The sequence below is a fragment of the Heterocephalus glaber genome, unplaced genomic scaffold, assembly GCF_053883595.1.
Source record: "Heterocephalus glaber isolate CG9 unplaced genomic scaffold, H.glaber_assembly_v1.0 deba00001720, whole genome shotgun sequence".
Lineage (NCBI taxonomy): Eukaryota > Metazoa > Chordata > Mammalia > Rodentia > Bathyergidae > Heterocephalus > Heterocephalus glaber.
This window is the reverse complement of record NW_028258433.1, coordinates 5,486,131-5,508,302: the sequence shown is the minus strand read 5'-3', so window position 1 is coordinate 5,508,302 and position 22,172 is coordinate 5,486,131. Positions and strand designations below refer to the sequence as shown.

Sequence of the window (22,172 nt, the reverse complement as noted above, 5' to 3'; positions counted from 1 at the left end):
AAAAGAAGTCGTGGTAGCAGGATACCAGTTACTTCCTATTTGGGCTGCAAGTTTTGTGACTGATATATAAAGTTTTCTTTGTAGTGGATTTGACATTAACAAGAACGTGATTTAAAATCAAAAGGCAGTGCTTGTCATTTTCATTATTCGCTTTTAAACCATTGAAAAGTTAAAGATTTATTTTACTTTTTAAATATCAGAACAATTGTTTTATTTCATATTGTAGACATAGCTAAGGACTTCCTTCTCAGTTTACAGATGTAGATAAGGACTTCCTCCTCTTCTTCCTTCCTTTCCTTTGTTCCCCCCACCCCATTCTTTTTTCCTTGAACTGTGGGCAAAATTAATTGTACATTCCCTCAAAGAAAATTTAGTGAGAAAGGGACCCACCTCTCAGATTTGAGAGGCTGTCAGAAAATACTATTAGGTTGTTTAATTTCATGGAATCAATGACTTAAATAGCCATGAATATGACCTAGACTTCCTATGGACCTTCTGAATAATGTTACTGGTGTTAATATAATTTTTAACGGAAGCTGCTTCAGGATTTTCTTTAGTTTATCTTTCTCTAAAAGTCCACTACTCTTGTAGAACATAAACTAACTTATGAAACACTCCTGCTATTTATATTTAATACATTTTCCAAAGTATTGGTTTTCAAACAAAGTTGGACTTGTGCTATATGTAGTGTGTATAGTTGTTTGTTACATCTGGGTGGCTTACATTTGATGTCATATGTTTTATGAAGCCAGGATTTGTCTAATTCCAAAGAGAGATAAAGCAATGATTTGGAATTATAAGATTCTATGAGTGATAGACAAAAGTATGGAGGATCACAGGAACCCTTTTACTGGAAACAGGCAATTTTCTTAGAATTTACTCAGGCAAAAGAAGACTTATTTTGCATCAGCATTAGCACTCTGTGTAGTCCAAACCAGAAGTGGAAATACTGGCTGTAAACTGGCAGAAGCAGAAACCACTCAGTATTATGGCCCAATATGGATGTCAGAGCTCTGTAGCATGTGTGGGAAAATGGCCAGAATCCAATGTCTGGAATCATTTATCTTCTGCTAGAGTCAAGAAGACAACTGTTTTATGCATTTCACAGAAACTCTCGCTGACTGATTTCATTTACATGGACTGAGTACAGTGACAGATGATGGAGACAGCTATCCGTGGGGGGAAATATTGATCTGTTGCTGTTTTTCTGACATCCTGCCTTCATTAGCATCCTTAACACCTTGAATGAGATTGTGCTGTTGTTGACAAGCATATGGTTTCAGGAGGGCCCTTTCCACATGTTTTGTAATGAGTGCCACATTTATGTCTTTTCTCATTGGGCAAATCAGAAACTGAAAGTTGACAATTTAACCTTACTGTCTTTTCAGTACCTTTAACCTGTTTCCTGCATTCTAGATTTGAAAAATGAGAGGAAGAAAGTATCAGGTGACAGAGGTCTGTGTAGATTCTGTATATCCTAGGTGGTTGTCTATAGAGACGTGCATGTGATATTCTTGGAGGAGTACTGGAACATCCCACTGTCAGTCTGTAGGTCCATATCTGTTTGCCAAAGACTCATAGACACCCACCAGTCTATTCTGCAGGAATGAAGCTCACATTGCTGACAAATGCTGACATGTGACAGGGTGGCATCCCGACCTGTACCTCTAATATGGGAAAGAATACAGTATTTGCTAATTCCTGGCAGTACCTGTGTCAGGGCTTAGGGAGACATTTTAAATTTATTGCAGGGACCAAGGTAATAGACAGAAGCTTTGGATTTCAGCCACTATTCCTATAGTGCCTAATTTTGTAGCCTCAAGGAAGATAATTAGCCTTTTTTAATAACTCTACTTCATTGCTTAAAAATGAAACACATAATTCTAGCCAGCTCTGACACCCAGACACACTTCAAATGTCGTAAAGTTATTTGCAATGTATCTTCTGCTATTAGTTTTTAGTACATAAGCCATTTATAAAACTGCCTATTTCCTTAGAAAGAACTGCTCAATGATGCTGAAAAACCCTGAATCATTAAAAATAAAATTCTATAGCTGGGGATTTAGCTCAGTGGTTCTGCCACCTGCCTTGCAAGCACAAGGTCCCGAGTTTGATCCCTGGTACCAAATAAATAAATAAATAAATAAATAAATAAATAAAATTTCTATAGTCATATATAGTATTGCTTTTGTTTCTTGTAGCCTAGATTTGAAGGTACTTGCCCCAATCTTTTTCTCTATGTAGAATTTTTCTTTCAGTTTTTCATCATAATCCCCACAATTTTGAAAGAACACTCATATACTCAAACAGGTTGAAGTTTTAGAAATTGCATGTAATGCTGCTTTGATTTAATATGGTCGAACATGTATAATTTTTAACTTCTTAGTGTAATTTAATATTGTTTAATATGTGTAATTTTAGCTTCCGTAGGTATAGAAAATGGATGATAACACAAATTAAGGTGCCTAATATTATCTTCCATTATATGTGTGTATATGTTTTAATAAATATACCATGTAAAATACAAAATGCTTATCTTTGGATAAATATGTATTATCTTTTTAAATTATTTAACAAAAAATGGCAGTATATAAAGTATTAAGAATCAAAGGTAAGGGCCAGGGATTTGGCTCAGTGGTTTCGCCACCTGCTGTGCAAGCACAGGGACCTGAGTTTGATTCCCAGTACCAAAAAAAAAAAAAGAATCAAAGGTAAGAGTCATTAGTGTGTCTTATTTTAAGCTATTTGCATTTTTAATACTCTAGCAGTTATTACAGTGCAAAAGAGGTCAGAAGTGAGACCTCCTGTCAGCTGCCAACATCACTGTGCTGCTCATAGAGCTGTGGACACCCTCCTTCAAACACAAGGCACATAGTGCCCCCCAACCGTGTGAAACGTGAACGTCCTATGTGCCACTTCACTCAGCCATGTGACCTTAGGCAAGGCACTTGACCCTACTCACCCATGGTTCTTCTGCTGCAATATGAGAAAAAATGTATGTGTTATCACATGAAGTGGTGGTGAGAGTCAAATGACATCATTTGCATGAAAATGCTTTGAAAACTTTAAAGCAATTTAAAAGCATTAATCAAATATTGACATCTTTCTTCCTGGAATATGTCTTTTTTCCTTACTTGCTTTAACAAATCCCACCATCTTTCAAAGATTTCTCTTACCTCTTTCCTGTGATCTCCTCAAAGGTGTTTTTCTGTTGAGGCCCTGAATCTCTTCCTAGAAGGAACTAACCAGTTTTATCTACAGTGTCTCTCTTGCCTCATCCAGCAATTGACCATCAGCAGTATCCCACATTTGCATACCTCCATGCTCTACTCTTTTCAGTCCTGAGTACTGCTACATACCTTCTCTTCTGCATTTTAAAACACTCCTCATTCTCCAAAGCAAGCTGCCTTCAGTATCACTAATCTATGAACCTTTTTCCGAATACTGTTCCTCCACAGAATTAGAAACTTCTTCATTCATGGCTCCCCAGTGTCAACCTCTAAAGGCCTTATCTTTTTATAGTTTGTTCTTTATTTACACATCTTTTTCCCTACCTAGGATCCTTGAAGACAGGCAAGTGCCATCTTTCATAGATTCCCTGGTGCTTACAATAGTGTCTTGTAACTGGTTAGTATTCAAGGAATGTTGTTCATAATAAACTGCCATTATACAGCTTTTAATACACAATTCAGGTACCCATTCATGTGTCTGCAATAATTCAACTACTATGTGTAGTAACATTAGACCATTTCTGAGATTCCAGCAAGAAGTCCTGCATATAATCAACATTGGGTAAACCATTAACCTACCTGTCCTACCTGAGTTCTACTAATTATAGTAAGACAACTAAAAATTAAAATGGTCACCTATCTCTGTTCAGAGACAGCCTTGATACATCTGTGGCTAGATAGGTTTTTAGAAAGAAAATGCAACCATCTTTTTGAAAAGTGGTTTGGCAGTGTTTATCAAAGTCCTCCTAGGAAATTATTTCAAGAAAATTGTTTTTTAAAAAGTAGGCAAAGCCTTCTAAGAAAGGATGTTTAGCATAATTTTATGATAAATAATATAAAAAATGGCAGATAAGCAATCAGCATGATTTTTTTTTTCTTTTTCAGTACTGGAGATTAAACCCAGGCCTTGGCACTGAGGTACATCCCTGGCCCTTACTTACTTATTTTTTTAGGCAGGATCTTGCTAAGCAGTTAAATCACCAGGATGGGCTCAAACTTTGGATTTTCCTGCCTCACCCTTCAAGAGTGCTGGGATTATAGGCATGTGCCAACATACCAGGAAACTTTTATAATTAAAATAAAGTTTTTCTTCTTTTTTTGGTACCGGGGATCAAACTGGGGTCCCTGCCCTTGTGAAGCAGGCAGCCTCACTACTGAGCTAAATCTCTGGCCCTCAAATAAAGTTTTTAATAACCCAAAGGTTTCTGGATCAATTATATATTAAGTATATTGGTACCAGAATCACCCTTTTTAGATACTTTATATAATAATAATGAGGATACACATGGAGCAATCAGGTTTAGCAACTTCTTACCAGTTTTGCTACTCTTTTTTTTTTATTTAGAAATGTTGAAAGTTAAGCATACTTTGAGGTCAAAATTTCAAAACTTTTTGACAGAAAAATAATCTTAGTGTCAAGGATTAGAAGGTCCTGTCTCACTCATTTGCATTGAAAAAGACTGTCATTGTGAAAAGGAAAAGCTAACGAATTTAAATTTTCTCTTGAAGTAAGATTAAAAACAGTTAAAAACGGAAAACTTGAGTCTACTTGTTAAATGACTATGAAGAAAACTATGTAAATTATGGAAGCTTTTTATAATCTCTCATTTAATCTCCTTTTACATGGAATAACTGGCAGAGTTAAAGCTATTTTATCATAATAGTTTCTGCATGTTATATCAGGATAAACCACAGGAATACAAGAAATAATCTCCCAACAAACCAGGGCTGTGTAGTCAGTTGAACACTGAGCTGAGTTAGCTACTATCCATCATCTATCTCTGTGTTTAACAAAAGGGGCTTTCTTTCTTCAGTTCTTGTATCAGTACTTGAAACACATTCCCTTAATAGTGCCACTCCCTGAACCTCTCATCAAAGAGGCCAAAGCAAAAATGGCTGGTGGGCAGGAAACATTTGCCTAGTAGGAATTTCCATCTTGTCCTAAAAATGCTGAGAAACATTTGCTTGCTTTACAAACATTTCTAGGTGGTCCTGTTTGGGTTCTGTTCTGTGCACTGCAGCAAAAGTGACCCAATCCCTCTGCTTCAAAGAAGTCACTCTTGAGAGAATATACATTTCAGAAATGAGCACAAACATAATAATAAATATACAAAAAATGATTCTTCAATCAGCTATACCTAGGCAAACATGTAATGTCAGTGTGCACTGTTTGTGCATGTAAGGGGCAAGGGAGAGTAGAGTCCTGAAAGATTAATCCACCAGGAAACCTATGTCTTAACAACCAAGAATGTTGCTTGAAGTGGCCCCATTCCTTCTGAGTGACTGAAAAGAAACTGTCACAGGATGCCTTGCCAGCTGATGCCTTGCTACCACTAGTGCTAGCTTCCCTGTACGTGAATGGCAGTGCAAGACTGAAGCTCACCATTTATCTGAGCTTGGGCTGGGCTAAGCTAGTTATGGAAGCTGTAAACGAATGAGAGAGCAAGTTGCTAGCTGAAGAAATGGGTATTCTCCAGGCCAAGAAGCCCTCACAGGACGCCAAGGAAGGGTGGGAATGCTGTCCCCTTCAACTACTGCAGAGGGCCTACTAGTAGACCTGTTTATTCTGTATCCAGCAAAAGCAAAAACAACCTCCTGAATTTGTTGCCCATGGAACTAGAATTCAAACTCACTCTATAGCCTGAGCAAAGACTGTACTTTAAAACAAAACAAAAAAAAGTCTTGGAATTATGGGTTCTCTACTTTCCACAAGAAAACAATGATTTGGAACAATGTCCTTAGAACTGTTCTTTCCGTACATGCTTATTATCCTGCAGCTTGGACCATTTGTACTGGGCCCAGATAGTAGACAAGCTGTGTACATTATGGGGACATTGTCTAGAGAGGAGAAATCCAGCAAGCAGATTAGATACAATTTCTTGAATTAACCATAAATTACTCCATGAAAAGAACCCTTATGTAACGCTAACGAATCCTGCCTGGTATTTTGGAGCCTTTTGAGTTCTTAAATAAAACCACAAAATAGTTAAATAACAATGGTGGGTGCTCAGTTTAAATAAAAGGAGTTTATTTTTAACTGAGAACCAGACTCTAAATTAAACCACCCTTCTGTACCAGGCATTAGAGCAGAAAAAAATTAAAAACTTACATCTTTATAGAGTTTGCTGTTAAAGTGTCCTGTTTCATTCATGTTGATTTAAGCTACAATTTAATGTCTCTTTTTGGTTTCATTGGTATTCACATATTTGGTGTTGGTATATTATTTCTACAAAGGATCTAAATGTTTGTCTTGCTCCAATTCTCTTGTCTTAATATCCACAGCTAGTGACTTTGTATGTTTCATCTCAACAAATATTTATTATGTACATAGTATGTTCAAGGAGCTGTGAAAAGGAAGCAGACCTGTGCTGCCTTCTCAAGGATATCAGTCCCATCTTGGGAATAGATATGCACGCCACTGAAGGAAGAAGTGCCTTCATGCTAATTAAAGCCTTAATGCAAGGCACTAGAGAACCACTTGTTAAATCTGACTGGAAGAATGGGGAAGCTTCACAAGTGAGCAGAAGTTTGGCCTAGAACCATCAAGGGTGGTTTCAGTAGTGGGCAGAAGAGAGAACTGATCCTCCAGACCAAAGAATATGTATCTAAAAACATAAAGACTTTACAGTTGTTAAATGTGTTCAAAAATATATTGAGTGGACCCCAGTGTGACTACACCTGAGAGTGGTAGGAAGGATCACTGAGGTGCAAATTGGGACTGGAAACGGTGATTGGGTGTAGAATTATCTTAAGGTTTAGGGATGTTACTTCAAAACTCATATGTAGCCACTGACAATTCATGAGGTAGTGATTTTTAGCTTGTAATTTAGGACAAATATACTGAAAGAAGAGTGAATCAGAGACGTACAGGTCCATTGCAATAATCTATATATTCATTCATTCAACAAACAGTTATTGGATAAATACTATGTGCCAGGCCCAATTTTAGACTATTGAGCTACAGGAATAAACAAAACAGAAAAACAGTGTCTCTTGCCTTCATGGAGCTTATACGTTAAAGTGGAAGACAGACTATAAGCAGCATAAATAAACGTTTACTGTAGTGATATAGGGTAAGGAATGATGAATGGTGTGTTTGGCTTAACTTTGGCTTGTATATCTTTTTAGCAAACATACATTAGCATTTACTGTATGAGTAACCATTTGTTGAATACTGAACATGCAGAGATAGAATATGCTCAGTGATGGAAAAGAAAAGAAAGAGAATATTTATAAATATGTGAAGTTTGTTCCTTTATCAGGTTTGAGAGAACGAAATGGCAAAAATATTTAACTCTGACAATAAGCCTACTTCAAACAAGTTTTATTGGGCTGATTCTTAAGTGAGCTAAGTATTTAAAAACCTTCTCTCTCGTTATCTATTGAGCTAACTCAGAACCAAATAACTGAATTCTTCAATAATCTACTCTGCCTAAATCTGTCAGTAAGACTGAATTTCCAACCAGTGTGTTTTGAGGGCTCTTCATGTGGTGCCTTTTCCATGTATAGTCTCCAGGTGTGGTGAAGATACTGATTCCCTCAGCCGTGGGCTGGCTAAGCAGAACCTGGGGTATTGAAGGTTTCATCTGATGCCTTGGGGTTCTCAGCAGGCTTGTTGTTTACCCCAGAGTTCAACACAATAAAATATATGTCATGTTGTATAAAAACATCAGACAGATGCCCTTGAAGATGACCCTGTCACAGTAAGTCCACTGTGTTTTCAAGGTCCCCACACAGTGAGTATCCAGGTATATTTTTTGTCTGAGGTTTTGCTTTTCATGGTTTCAGTTACTCATGGTCAAACAATATTAAATGGAAAATTCCAGAAATAAACAATCTGTAAGTTTGAGTACCATGATCAAGTCTTGAGCTGTCCCACACCCACCTGCTTGAACTGTGAATCATCCCTTTGTCCAGCACATCCATGCTGTACATACTGCCTTCCCATCAGTCATTTAGTAGCTGGCCCAATTATCAGACTGACTGCTTTACTAATGAAATGCTTGTATATAGGGTTCAGACAACCACTGGGAGTCTTACAGCATATCTTCCAAGGATCGCTGAGGACTACTGTATACTCCTGTCAATAACAGAATTTTGAGTAGCATTTCTAATACATCTATCTTTATATAAAGTCTTACAAGTTATGTATGGTACATGTTCTACTAATATTAATATCTCAAGTCATAAAGGCCAAAGTTTATCAAGTATAATAATCCCTATCTCAATTGTCTTCCTGCACAATTTTAAATTAGTTAAGCTGACTCTTAGCTTGTTTAAAACTGTTTCCATCATTCTTATCTTTCAGATGTGACTCTAAATGGAGCCAGTAGTGGGAGTAGGAAAATCTCAGATTTATCTTTTTCTTGTTGACTATTTATTGCTAGTAATTAATATTTTCTCCTGGCCTCTCTACAAGAATCTTTTAAAATCCCTTCTCCATTTTTTTAGGGTTAGTTTGATTAAAAATAAGTAACATAACCCTATGATCCTCTCAACAGCGTGCATCAGACAGTGCTACATCATGATATATGGCAGTCCTGGAAGCAAATTATCTGTGAGATTGCTGATACCAACCCTCTGTACTATACAATTCCCACTCACTGTCAGAAACTACCAGCAGTTATGTAATTTAAGCAAAGACTCCTTAAATCAGATCCTGATGTTGAATACTGGCATCACAACTCATTTTTTTAAATATTCAAGTAAAATATGTTCAATAAACACAAATGAAATTTCTAATGTATTCATCTGCACCTGATTTTAGAGACCACTGTTCCCATATCGTATATCTATTGCTTGCACCTTAAATTAATGATAAAAGATATTATATGCTTCTTATCTGCCCACCCCACAGTACATATCATCTTCATTCTCCATTCATCTTCACAGCCACCCTTTGAGGCAGGACTGTTATCATCTCCACTTTGCAGATGAGAAAACTGAGGCTCAGATAAGTTCACTATTTTTTCCAGAGTGATATTGCTTGGAAGCATTGGAGACAGATTTGAAACAGGTCTTTCTAGTCTTAACGATCACCTTCTGTTAGATAATTTCTAGTCTCATGTCTAAAGAACTAAGCCACGAGAAATGATGAATTTTGTGTTCTTAAGATACTTTTACAATACTACTGTGTGGGTGCCATACAGCAGCTGTCTGGCTAAAATTGTAGCACCAGGATGGCTGGTTTGTGTCCCTGCCAGAAATCTCGTTGCTAAGGGATTCTTCACATAGGAAAATATTTGTCAACTCCAGGTGGCTGGGACACCAGACAGGCTTACTGATAGTTAGGTGAACTCAAGCAATGATTTAGTGAGTTACAGGGTAGTATTCAGCAAGAAAAACACAATCTCCGGGCACTGTGAGGAAATAGGCTAGAAACGTCCACAATGTGTTTTAACTGGTATAAAGTTTCAACATTAGCTGAATTACAGAGAAAGCTGATAAGTCTGCAAAGATGAAGTAAGAGGTTACTGAAATAGTATTCCTTCCTGTGGGGGAACATATATTGCATTAGAGTAAATCAATGTGTTAACCTGGTAAAATTAAATTGCTATATTTAATGTGTTGGCAAAATTAAGCATTTTAATTTTGGTAGTTGATTTAAATCATCTCATTAGAACTTATTCTCATTAAAGATGATTACATCTAGATAATGTTTTCTTCCAGTAAGAAGGGAAGAACAGAGGAAAATAAATAAAACACAGATTACTAGAATCTCATAAAAGTTCTTGCACAAGAAGTGAAGAAGCATGGGAAAATATGAGGGTTTTTCTTTCTTTTTTTATAAAAACAAGTTATTCCTTGAAGTCCTTGAAAAATTGCTGTTCACATAACATATTGGTATGTGTATATGTTTATACAAGAGAGGACTGTCTCACCAGAAAAAATGTGAATCAACATCCCCACAGTCATTTTTCAAAATGACTAAAAACGTATATAGTTTCTTTTGAAAAAATTTATCATTCATTTCTGATTTTTAAAAAAACCATCCATTTTCACTTTCTCCAGAACCCTATATCTGTGGTTTGAGATATATTTCTATTTCTTTTCATCTTAATTCTTCACTATTTTGAGTCTGTCCTACATTCTGCCTAATACTGACAAAGCATTATAGCACTAATGAAGTTCTCTATTAAGATGACAAATTAATACCTAGTCCATAGTAAAGAAATTCTGTTATGTGTTAACTACTTTAAAATGTGATGTTTAAGTAGAAACCCACTTTCTAACATTAAAAAATGCTGATTAACCTATTTTAGATTTTCTTATAACAGGATCTACATTTATACAATATATAAATCAGAAATTTCTTTAACATTCAGTCAAAATACTTTTTGAAAGTGAAAACTTTATCCCCCATAGTAAAGTGAATTTCATGGTAGGATATTTCCAAAGTGAAATATTAAAGGAAATGCATGTTTTTAAAATGGATGTATACTCTTGACTCAAAGATGATGAAACAAAAATGTGTTTAATAGACATCAGCTGTGTTCATTGCCCCCATTTCTGTGGCTTTTCTTTTATGTTGAGTCCATTACAGGTTGATCTGAAAGTTTGTGAGATCATTTATGAGCTCTGGCTTCTACCTAGCAAAAATTCTTTTTCTCTTTTTCCTTGAATAAGTCTAAATAAGCTCAAACAATCCTTGAGCATTCTAGGACCATTCTAGACTATTTAGTAATTTTTTTTTTTGGTTAGTTAGTAATTTTTTTTAAAAAAAAGCCATAAAACCTTGGCTTAAGAGAGATTTTTTGCTTCAGCTCTGGGGGGAGAAATACATAATCCTATTATCCTTACTTATCAGTGCCCTTTGAAATCCTGACTGCTTTGATAATCACCATGGAGCCATATAAGACTTAGCAGGTAGATAGCTAAATTTAATTAATAGTACAGATGACTGGATAAACCTCCTCATTTATTTTACTGGTCCATGTGCTTTTTCTCCCCTGTCCTCCACATTAAGAATTTTTTTCATGCTGCAAGTACTGTGTAGCAGCCAACAAAAACACAGCAGCAAGGCAATTTTGAACAGCCTAGCTTTGAAGGTGGAAGGCTTTGGGCTCAAACAGATCTGGATTTGAATCCTGACACTGTCACTGGCTGAGTTTATGCTTTCCTACTGCTCTGAGTTTCTAATTGGTCATCTCCAAAGTGAAGATAGGAATGTGCGCATTAGAGCGCCGGCAGTGTGAGAAATCATACAGTCAAGGGCCTTGTGCTGGGCTTTGTTGGAATGGATGTCCAATAACAATCTCGGTTGTGATGACATTCTTAGTTACTGTTCCTCACCTTCTAAAAAGGGTCTTGGATACATAACTCTAATGAGAAATCTAGTGTTCTCGTGTAGAAGCTTCTGCAAAGCAGAACACCTTTGGAAAAATATTGATTGAATTTTTCCTCCTCCTTCTTATCAATACCAGTCCACATTTTCTTCCAAGCTTGATAAACCCTGCCATACTGCTGAACTCTCTTTCAACCATTTCATATCATATGGTGCAATGCTGAACATGGGTAGTATGTGGCTAATTAAAGTGTGGATAGATAAATGGGGATATCATATGAGCAATATTTCTGACTGTATTTTTATTAATCATTTATAGTTACCTTTTTTCAAAAAGATTTGAAAAAGCTTTTCTGGTTTTAATCTATCCCATATAATTATGGATGAAGATTAGTATTGGAGCAGAAGCTCTTGTTTTGAGTTATTTCATCCCCACATGTGACTGTGGGTACGTTATTTAACCTCCCTGAGCCTTAGTTTCTTCTTCCATATGGTGAGGATGGTAATATTTTAAAAGTTCCTGTGAAGATTAAGTAAGCCATTGTCCATAAAGCATTTAGCACCATGGCTAGCCCATGTTATCAACAATAATAATGTAGGTATCTTTCAACAAAATATTTGAACAATATATATTTGAACAATAATATATATATATGAACCAAGTGGATTTTCTGGACTTTATTAACCTTTCTTATACAATTTATATCAGGGAAACAATTCCAGAATATATCTTTATGAAAAAAACAACTTCAATCTTCTAACAAATCCCAAATCTTCAACAAATTCCAATAGCAAGTATTAATGGTTATAACCAATAAATTAAAGAATAGTGGAAGTCAAGTTGGAGAGATACAATTTTAGCTCCTAAGTAGCATATTTCCTGTTTGGTAAACAGTGCAATTATAATAAATGCTTATCGCCAGTCAAATTACAAAATACCGAAAGCTTTCACATGCTCTCAAATTATTTTTCCTTTTCAATAGTAACTGTTCGGTGAATTGCAAACAAGTTTTACTATGCTATTATGTGCCTGATAGTGTGCCAAGTATTGTGGGAACTGCTACAAAATAGAGACAGAGATGCTCAAGTCCTCGACTCCTGTAACTTGATTTCAGAGAAAGCTGTCTAAGGCCATGTGCACCAAGGGCCAGATTGCCTGGCTGATTAACCAGCTGGGTGCAGTCTGAGGTCATTTACCCAGACATTTTAATAACTATCTTATACTAACTGACTGCTTTTAAAAATACTGTTTTATTCATCTTCCTACAATCAGAATCCTGCCTGTATTTTCATTTTTCTTAGACTTGAATTATAAAATAAGGAAAGATCAGAATGTTACATTTAAGAATCAAATTTAAAAGAAGAACCAGTTGGAGCTGATGTCAGGGACCAAGATGCAGCTGCTGAGACTGTGGTTTCTGGGAATATTTAACCTGCTAAGTCAGAGACCACACTACAAAATCACATCAACCATTTGGATTGGAGCTCAGCAACAATGCTTTCCTAGCAACCGAGTACACTATTAAATAAAACTTAATGTCCCTACACAAAGCATTAGTGTGTTTTCTTAGATTTAATTAGCGTGAGTGTGGACATTGCCTACAACCCTATAGCCAGGACATAGAGGTACAGTTTTTCTTCACTGGAGTTTGATGACATTGTTCCAAAGTGATACTGCTACACTGATTTCAGGTACTGTCAGCATAATGTTTCATTTCACAAATCATAACGTTTTTGCACATTAAAAGACTAAAAGACACTTCACCTTCCTGTCAAGAAGACTGAGATCTGGGAGTATCAAGTTTGTGCCCAAGATCACCAGGCCAGTGAACCACTTTGTCAGGTCATTACTTCAGGTACTCTTGACTCCACTCAGAAACAATAATTTGTCTTACAAAAGACTGCTCTCTGACGACTCTCTTCGTTCTTTTACTTCCTGAAAAAAGTCTACATTTTTTTCAAGAAAAATTGAAAGGAAAGCTTTAAACATTTTGGTAGTAACTAGATAGACTGACCAACCAGTTTGTTTTTAAAATTTAAATTAAAAGCATTTAGAAATTATTTCAATCTAGTAATCTATAGTGGTCCAATCATCAAAGCATCCCAAAGAAAAATACTTAAAAATCAGAAAATCATGTGTATATTTTGACATGGTTTCACTTTAGTAGCTGTTTATGTCATAAATTATAAAGTAATCATACATCATAAATTGTTTACAAAATTCCAAATTGTTTTGAAACTTGAGTATATAATGCACTGGAATAATACTAGGCTTTTTGGTTGTGTTCTTTTGAATGCTTAGATTTTTTAAGACTAAGTAATTTATATTGGGCACATTGAGAAATGGATGCAATATTCTAACAGTATATTCTTTATTTTTTTATTTGTCACAGTGGTGGTGCTAAAAGCCACATGCTTAAAAACATTTAGAGTTTTACTTTTATGATTAAAAACATTTTTAAGACTTTTTTAAGCAAACCTTATTAAGGTTATAATAAAGCCCAACTAGCATTAACTAGCCATGCTGGAACTTTAGCCAAATATTTTTCAATTAATATGTGGTCATCAATTACTTATTAGTTGATCACAAGATACCTAGTGCAGTGAGAAGCTTGTTTTGTCCCACAGGATGTTGGGAAGCTAAGTTTTACAATAGCAATACACCCATGGTTAGGTTTAGGATCATCATCATTTTGACAATGGCATTTAAAATGATTTAGAGTAGGTTGACAGTAAAGGTGGTACATTTCAGTCAATGATGTCTGTTGAATTCCTACCGAAAACCCAGAATACCTAAGTGCAGAATACAGATCAAAGGCTGGGAATATAGGTGCAGAGAACCATTTGAGGGGTGCATATAGTAGTGTGTTTCATTTTGGCATATTCATACATGCATCTAACATACTTTAATCATCTTCCCAATAATTTCTCTCCTCCTTTTTCTCCTTCCCCCATTCCTTCTTGTTCTGTAATAGACTCCTTTCTACTTTCATGTCATATCTTACCTTTTAAAATTTTTTAATTTTTGGGCTGGGGATTTAGCTCAGTGGCACCATGCCTGCCCCACAAGTGCAAGGTCATGAGTTCAGTCCCCAGTACCAAAAAAAATTTTTTTTAAACTTTTCCCCATATTTCACATATTAGAGAAAACATGCGATATTTTTCTTTTTTAATCTGGCTTATTTTACTTAAAGTGATAGTCTCTAGTTCCATCTATTTTCATGCAAATGACAGGATTCCATTCTTTATGGCTGAATAATACTCCATGGTGTACCACACTTTCTTTATTTACCCATTGGTTGACACGTACTTAGGCTGTGTCCATAGCTTAGCTTTTCTGAATTGAGCTGTAGTAAACATGAGTATGCAGGTACAATGAACCATCTTATAGGTGGAAGAGTAACTGATCCAAGCAGAAAATTATACCTAGAAAGAAGTGTCCAATTTTCTACTTTGATAAATAGCTATGAACTGGGTACCATCCATAATCAAGACAAACAAAAAATTCTTTGTTTAAGGGAAGTTCATGTACAGCAAGATAATTAAATAAAAGTATACTGGAAAAGTGCTACTAGAGTAATTAGCAAAGTGCCAGCAAAAAACCTGGATTTGCTTAAGTAATTTGAAAGGCAGACAGAAGTGGAGCTGCTGCTTTTCTTCCTGCCAGCTTTCCTCACTCTTTCCTTCTTCCCTTGCTTTTTTCCCTCCTTCCTGCTCTCCTTCTTTCTCTTTTACTTCTTCCTTTCCTTCTTTCTTATAACTAAAAGTTGGCTGTATCTAGCTATTAAACTTAGTTTTCAAAGATAGCTTCACTGGAGATTCCAACTAAATTATATACGTGCCTGATATCACCTTGACAATATACTAAAGGAATAAAAAACAAACTTGAGTTGTAATTCTTCCTTCTGATTCTATTAGTGGAGTTTTAGGACAAAAGCCACAGTTTCAAGGGTCTCAACAGCCCAGGCTCAGACAATTGTCCCAAAATACTAATCAAGGAGATGAGCCATAGTGAAAGGCTGGAGAGGGCAGATAAAGAAGATCAAGATCTGTTGTTGAGGGGCTGACAGAATCTTTGCAATCCCAAGGAAAAAGAGAACAAAGTCTGGGGGACGGGGGTTATATAGCTGGAGGATTTGCATAGCTGGGAGGGTGGGTAATCCTGGTCAGGCTGTGGTCTAACTGATTGATTGTTATCTCAGGACTGATTCTGCAGGGTGGTTCTGGAGAAATCCTTAGGGTTTGGGTGCAGTCTGGTCCCATGAGATGACTGCTCCTGCTTGAGGGTAGCCTTATTTCCCTCACCGAGTGTTCTGTCTGGAAGGCTTTGCTCTTCGTAGAATCCTGAATGACTGACTGCAGGTTTGGGACAGTGACTGTAGAATTCTAGGCACTGCTCCAAGGGTTCCAGAATAGGACATTGTAAAAACTGGCAACAGAATATTCCTATAATTCTTCAAAATGCCTTAGTTACTTTTATTATGGTGTCATCAGTCTAGAAGGAAGATGAGATAGGTTAAGTAAATTTAGGGCTAACAGACCTTGTATTACCAGTTTTTAAACAGAAATGTCTTCAATGATTAACCTTCCTATAGGCTGAGCACAGCCAAGATCTGACCCAAAGTTTGAAGGTAATAAAGGAGACAGAAATAAAATGCAGATGGAAATGCTAAACTTTATCCTGCATATAGTTACCCACTGGGCATCTGCAGGCCCAACCTCTAAGCTCTTGTTATAATTTTATGAGACATTAAGCTGTGTAGGATGTTATTTTTTAAAGACTAGAAAGCAAGGAACTGTAACATTTTTTAAATAACAAAAGAGAATCATAAATACAAAGCCTGGAAATCATTAACTTTTACCGGATAGACTAAATATCGGTCCCAATAATTGGTAACAATTAGTTAAAAAAATAAATGCCAGATAGCCTTTATAGTCTTAAACCTAAAAAACAAATTTAGGCCAAAAACAAACACAAATGTATCAAAGATTTTGTGGGTTTTATTACTAAGGCAAAGTGTCTTAACATTTGTCATTTTCATGGACTCTAATGGGAGCAAGAGCTTTCTTTATGGAGAGAACAGAGAGCAAGGAAATCTTTTCCACCTAGTCAGTATCCCCTTGGGGCACCTGCCATTAAAGTCTAGAAAATATCAAACTGCTTTTTAAATGCATTTGATTCTGTGAAACTGATAAGCGATGAAATGAACCTGTTTGGTTAACTGAAATAGCTTTTTTAAAGGGAAAAAAATGAATCCCTTTTTAAAAAGCTGCTTCATAATCTATCTCAGTGTGGTGCCTAATGAAAACTGGATGGCTTCAATCTATTAAAGCAAAAATGGACGTAAAAGACAAAGCAGGTCTAGTAATATTTAGAATGAAGTTAAATGAGTTAACTTTGCTCACATTTACTGTGCATATTCTTCTAAGTCATTCACACTCACTTCCATAAACATTGGTCATACATTTACTGCCTTCCAGACACACATATGGTGGCCATTGAAGACTCAAAATCAAATAAGGCAGTGATCCTGGTCCTCAAAGTGCTTATAATCTTCACCAATTCAAACTTTGTTTCCCACTTACAGTGGGGCAAGAAACTTCACATCCAATATGACTGAAGTCCCTCTACCTCCATGTGTAACTTCTGAGGTCACCTGGGCACTGCAACATCCACAGGTGCATAAAGAGTGCCAGTGGCAGATTATGTGACAAATTCACCCACAAACCTTTGCCCAAAACTCCTTCACATAGCCTACCCACAGAGGATGCTGCAGACCAATAATCTACCTGTGCCTTAGATAGTTAGCTTAGTTTGTTGCACAGATTCTTAATTTTAAAAATTACCATAGTAACAATATCTTTCTAAGAATGACCTAGAAATCTAAGACTCATATACTATATCAATTTATTAATTAATTTATATTATGACAAACATAATGATACGAATCTCAATAAATCATTTGGCTATCCAACCAGAAAATGTCAGGTTTTCTTAATCAGACTTTTCATAAATGTAAGATTAATGAATTTGCTTGTATCTTTTCCCTCTATTCTTCCAAAGTTGCAAATGAGGAATGCAAAGGTAGAGTACATCAAGATCCTGGAGGTAAATCATGTATTAAAACATGCACAACTCCAGCCATTACTGCGATGGCAATAATTACATCTAAAACTCAAGCGCTGGTGGTGCTGGGCAGCTCCCTCTCCCACCCTGATAAAGTGAGACCCTTCTCCATCCCTGCCTGCCTTTCCTGGCAACTGTCCCTCCCATTGCTCCAAGTCTCCTCACATCCTCTGGTCAAGGCTTTTACAGGAGGGGAAGTTTAAAAGACAGGAAGTGATTCAGTGATTCCCCTAGGGGTCAGGTGTGTGGGCAGTGAGAGTAGTAAATACCAGATTAGAAAAGTAGCCCAGATGGGAAAGTGACCAGAGTTGGAATGTCAGAAATGAGAATGACATCAGCACTAGTGATACTCCTCCAGACAAGTATCTCAAAGAACTGCTGTGAATTATTTCCCACTTACTGTTGCAGCATGACTAGAAACAAGGAAGGACCAATATGCAGCCCAAAGAGAATAGTTGTAAATATATAAAGCAGAGCTTCATAGGAGATTTCTGGTGAAACATCTTAATAGCTTAATGATCTACAGTTTCCTAATAGAAGACGCTAAACCAAAGAGAATTTTAAAACCTTATGATTTGAGTGTGTGTGCTGTGGGATGATTAATTTCAAATATTCTAAAATATTCTAAAATATTGCTGACATCATTATTATGTTAGGAAACAAGTGAAGTTATGGAGTATATAGTTAATAATATATAGCTTGGAATGTAAATAGAAAGTACACTTGACAGAGAAGAAAAGAATTATAACATTGGACCTCTATTCCTGAGATCCTGCATTGTATATTTTGCACCTAGGAGAAGGAAGTATTTTAGAAACATCATCTCTGCTACTTTTCCTCAGCTGTGGAACGTTTTGTTTTGAATTGTAGTGCTGGGGATGAACCTGGAGCCTGGTTCGTGCCAGGCTACCTCTGAGCTGCACCCCCCAGCCTGGTGGAATATTTTTTGAACTGTATTTATGGTCTTAAAGGACATGGAAAAAAGATTTGGAAAATTCAAACAAAAGATGAACCATTGGGATTACAATGTGACTCTTGAGTTGTTTCTTTATGAGTAGAAAGTTCTGTTTGCTACTAAAAGGCTCTCTTGATATCCTGGATAAGTGGAACACACTCAATCTTACATTTTAGTCTGGGGTTTGGTTCATTAGAAAGTGTGTGGTTCTTTCTGTTCCAAATAGAATCCTTTCTCTCTAGAACTTTATTTTGAGACTGATGCAAACCCTTGGTGTTCCTTTTTAATGTGAATGAAAACAACTAGGACAGGAAGTGGAGGTTGGAATCTCAGCTGAGGCCTCCGGGTCACTGGGGAGCAGTGAGGTCCCTCTCTACTGTTAGTGGCCGGAAGCAGGACAGAGGACTGAGCATCTGCTCCCAGCTCCAGATTTCTCTGAGCCACTGTGACAGAGGCTTCCTCATTCCTCCCGCAAGCATTTATCAAGTGCCTTTGGGGTCCTGAGCGCTATGCCGGTGCAGAGAATGCAAAGACAGTGGCTGTGGAGGGGAACAGAAAAGCAGAGGAAACCAAAAATTCCAGTGTTGGGGTAAGTGCCGGGTCAGAAGCACACAGAGGGTATGAAAGAGAGAAAGGTGAGTCCTGCTTGGCCTGCTGTGGCAGGAGTGGAGGGTTTCACAGGAAGGTAACACTGGGACTGAGAAGAAAAGAAGCAGAGCGAGCTGAAGAGTAAGATGGGTTGGTCAGAAGAAGTGAGAGAAGAGCATTCCAGGCAGAGGAAATCGTGCCTACAGGAAACAGTTGGGAGTTGGGGTGAGGGCAGTGCAGGGAACCGTGTTAGCATCACTAGGGTCCAGGGCATGTGGGCATTTGGGATGCAACATGACATCCCCAGGAGAATAGTGCTGAGCTCAAAAATTTCGTGCTGGTGTGTGGTTCTCCTTTGAAGTTTGATTTTACTTTGGAGGGATTTAAGAAACGTGAAAGAGTCTAAGTAGGAACATGAGTGATCAGACTTGGGTTCTGTCTCTGAAGTTGTCACTTTGCAGGATGTTGGTAGCATTCTTGACTAAAATACATATAAGATCTCTGCTGTTTTATAGAAATATATTGAAGAATTTTTTAAGCCAGCATTTTATGTTGCTGGGCAGAGATTAGTCTTCATCCTGTGATCTTAAGCTAAACCAACATCCGCTCTTGGTTGTCCCTGTGTTTCTTGGTTCTTTAAAGTCAGACCTCTGGATTTGTCATATTACCCTGGCTTCACTGGATTCTGAATTTGCCTGCTGCTCAGGGATGTTTTTATTACAAATAAATATTTAAATCATCTCTCTAAAAGTGATATCTTCTTTCATTTAAATTTACATCTGAGGGCTGGGGATTTAGCTCAGTGGTTTCAGCCGCCTGTCTCGCAAGTGCAAGGACCCGAGTTCGAAAGAAAGAAAGAAAGAAAGAAAAAGAAGAGAGAGAGAAAGAAAGAGAAGGAAGGAAGGAAGGAAGGAAAGAAAGGGAAAGAAATTTACATCTGAGCCTCTTCAATGAAGCCAATGTGCAAGAACCTTTAGAAGCTACAGAATCACAGAGCATCAGTTTTCCTCAAATTTGAAGGAAGACATTTTGTATTAGAATGAGCATGCAAACATTTATTCCAACTTTGTATAGGAGGAAATGTCAGATTCATTGGGAGCACCTTTATTTTCTTCTTTCATTCAGTTGTGTGAGTGTAAGTGGGTAAAGGTAAAAAAGTATTAATTTCAGCTAAAAATAATGGTTTCAGTTTTAAGTGCTTCCTCAGTATGGATATAAAAAAACTGATTTGTTCAACGATTGTAAACAAAAATTAAAATTCAAAGCCCTGTGCCAGAGGTGAGGATTCCAATAGTGAACTAAATGCCCTTCATTTTTTGAGTTTTTCATATCCTTCTCTGAAGAATATTATGCACATTTTGCAGATGACAAAACAGGCTTTAGGCCAGTGGTGGTGAACCTTTGCCATGAGTGTTATTGTGTTTTCTTTTATGACAAAAGACATTAACGCCTGTGTTGTTTTTTCTAAACTAAAACCTCATTATTCAGGTTTAATTGCAGGGTTGGCACTTTGTGATAAATAAGTGGGTTTTGGATTGCAGTTTGGCACTCGGTCTCTAAAAGGTTCGCCAACACTGCTTGAGGCTGTCAAGCAGTTGCCAGAGACCCTTGTATGTAGGTCCCTACTCAGCATCATTCCCGTTGTTACCTCCCTCTCTGAAAATTTTGTTGTTTTTCTTTTAATCATAGTTTGATATCCCAATATGATATCACTTACTTGTCTGTCCCTGACATTACTTTGCCCATTAAGGATACCATTCCTTTCTGCAAGGTTTGTCACCTTTCCCTATCTAGAATTAACAGTGGCCATCCATAATCATCATTGTCATTGTTGTTGTCATTGTCATCATCATTGATCACCCTTGGCTATTCCATACAAAAGTGTGGGGGTTTTTCCTTAGTTATTAGCAGTAGCCACAATGGCCACAACCACTACAAATCTGTTTTGAGCCCTTGCTGTTTGCTAATTCCCTGCACTCAGACTTTTAGTCTTCAGAGTACTGGTCATAGAGAACAGATCAGACAGCAATCCAAGATGGCTAGAGGTCATAGAGTGGAGGGTGACTGTATGTGTTAGAAGGTTCAGGAAAGTCTCCTAGGAGGATGTGTTCAACAAGCTACATCTTTAAGGAAGGAGAAGCTTTTCCTAAGAAGAGCAGAATGGAGGGTCTTCTAGCCAGGGCCAGCTAGTTCAATCCAAAATAAGTTCATCCTATATCACACATTTTCCTTCTACTGCTCAGAACTAACTTAGTCATAGCTGAATGTGGTTATATTTCAAAGGATGAAGCCATTATTCTAATTAAAAGCATCCCCACATCTGTACTTCTCTAAGAAGTACATCATGGACTGGTTGACTGATTGCCTTGAGGTTCAAACAGGGCAGCCTACAGACGTTGGCTTTCCTCCAGGTCATATTCAGGGAGATTTTGGCAGTCCAGACTGAACCAGACCTCAGATCTGCTCATAAAGGGACCACCTGCCTTCTTCTAGGGGCCTCCAGACTGGAAATGACTCTGGACCAATCTCACTTCCCAGCACTGTTCCAAACTCACAACTGGAAGCCCTCTAAGCTGCATGAGATTTCACGTCATTGCTATTTTATTGATGAAGGCTTGGAATCTGGCACTCAGCCCAACTTCAGCCCCAGAAACTGCAGAAGCAGGCTTCTCGAAATGAGTGGAACAAACACTGTGAAACCTAGCACATACACCTCAGCTTCCTTAAATCAAACCAGAAGAGTAGAAAGAATGCAAGAAAATGTTTTCAGGGGATACAAGGTTCTTTTTCCATAGATCTCTGGCCAGAAGAATCTTAGAGGTCCTTGACCAGGAGTAAGTCAAAGAGCTACAGTCCATCCTGACTTGAAATTAATGCAGAGCACAAAAAGTACTTCCCAGTTCCTCACTTCAGCATGGATGGAGTGCACACCAGCTTCCATGGGCTCTGCCAGGCACTGGTACAAAAAGTGACTCAGGCAACCTCTCC

At 37.3% G+C, this 22,172-nt stretch overlaps 1 protein-coding gene across 12 annotated transcripts in view; it reads left to right on the top strand.

Annotated features, from left to right (window-relative positions):
- Stard13 (StAR related lipid transfer domain containing 13) overlaps positions 1–22,172 on the top strand; it is a 532,559-nt gene that overhangs the window by 437,377 nt on the left and 73,010 nt on the right. The window contains exon 1 of one of the 12 annotated variants that reach the window (XM_087199588.1): positions 10–19,185. The exons of the other annotated variants lie outside the window; for them this stretch is intronic. The gene's annotated coding sequence lies outside the window, so the exon portion shown is untranslated. Of the gene's footprint in view, positions 1–9; positions 19,186–22,172 lie in introns of those variants that run through there. 12 annotated transcript variants of the gene reach the window in all.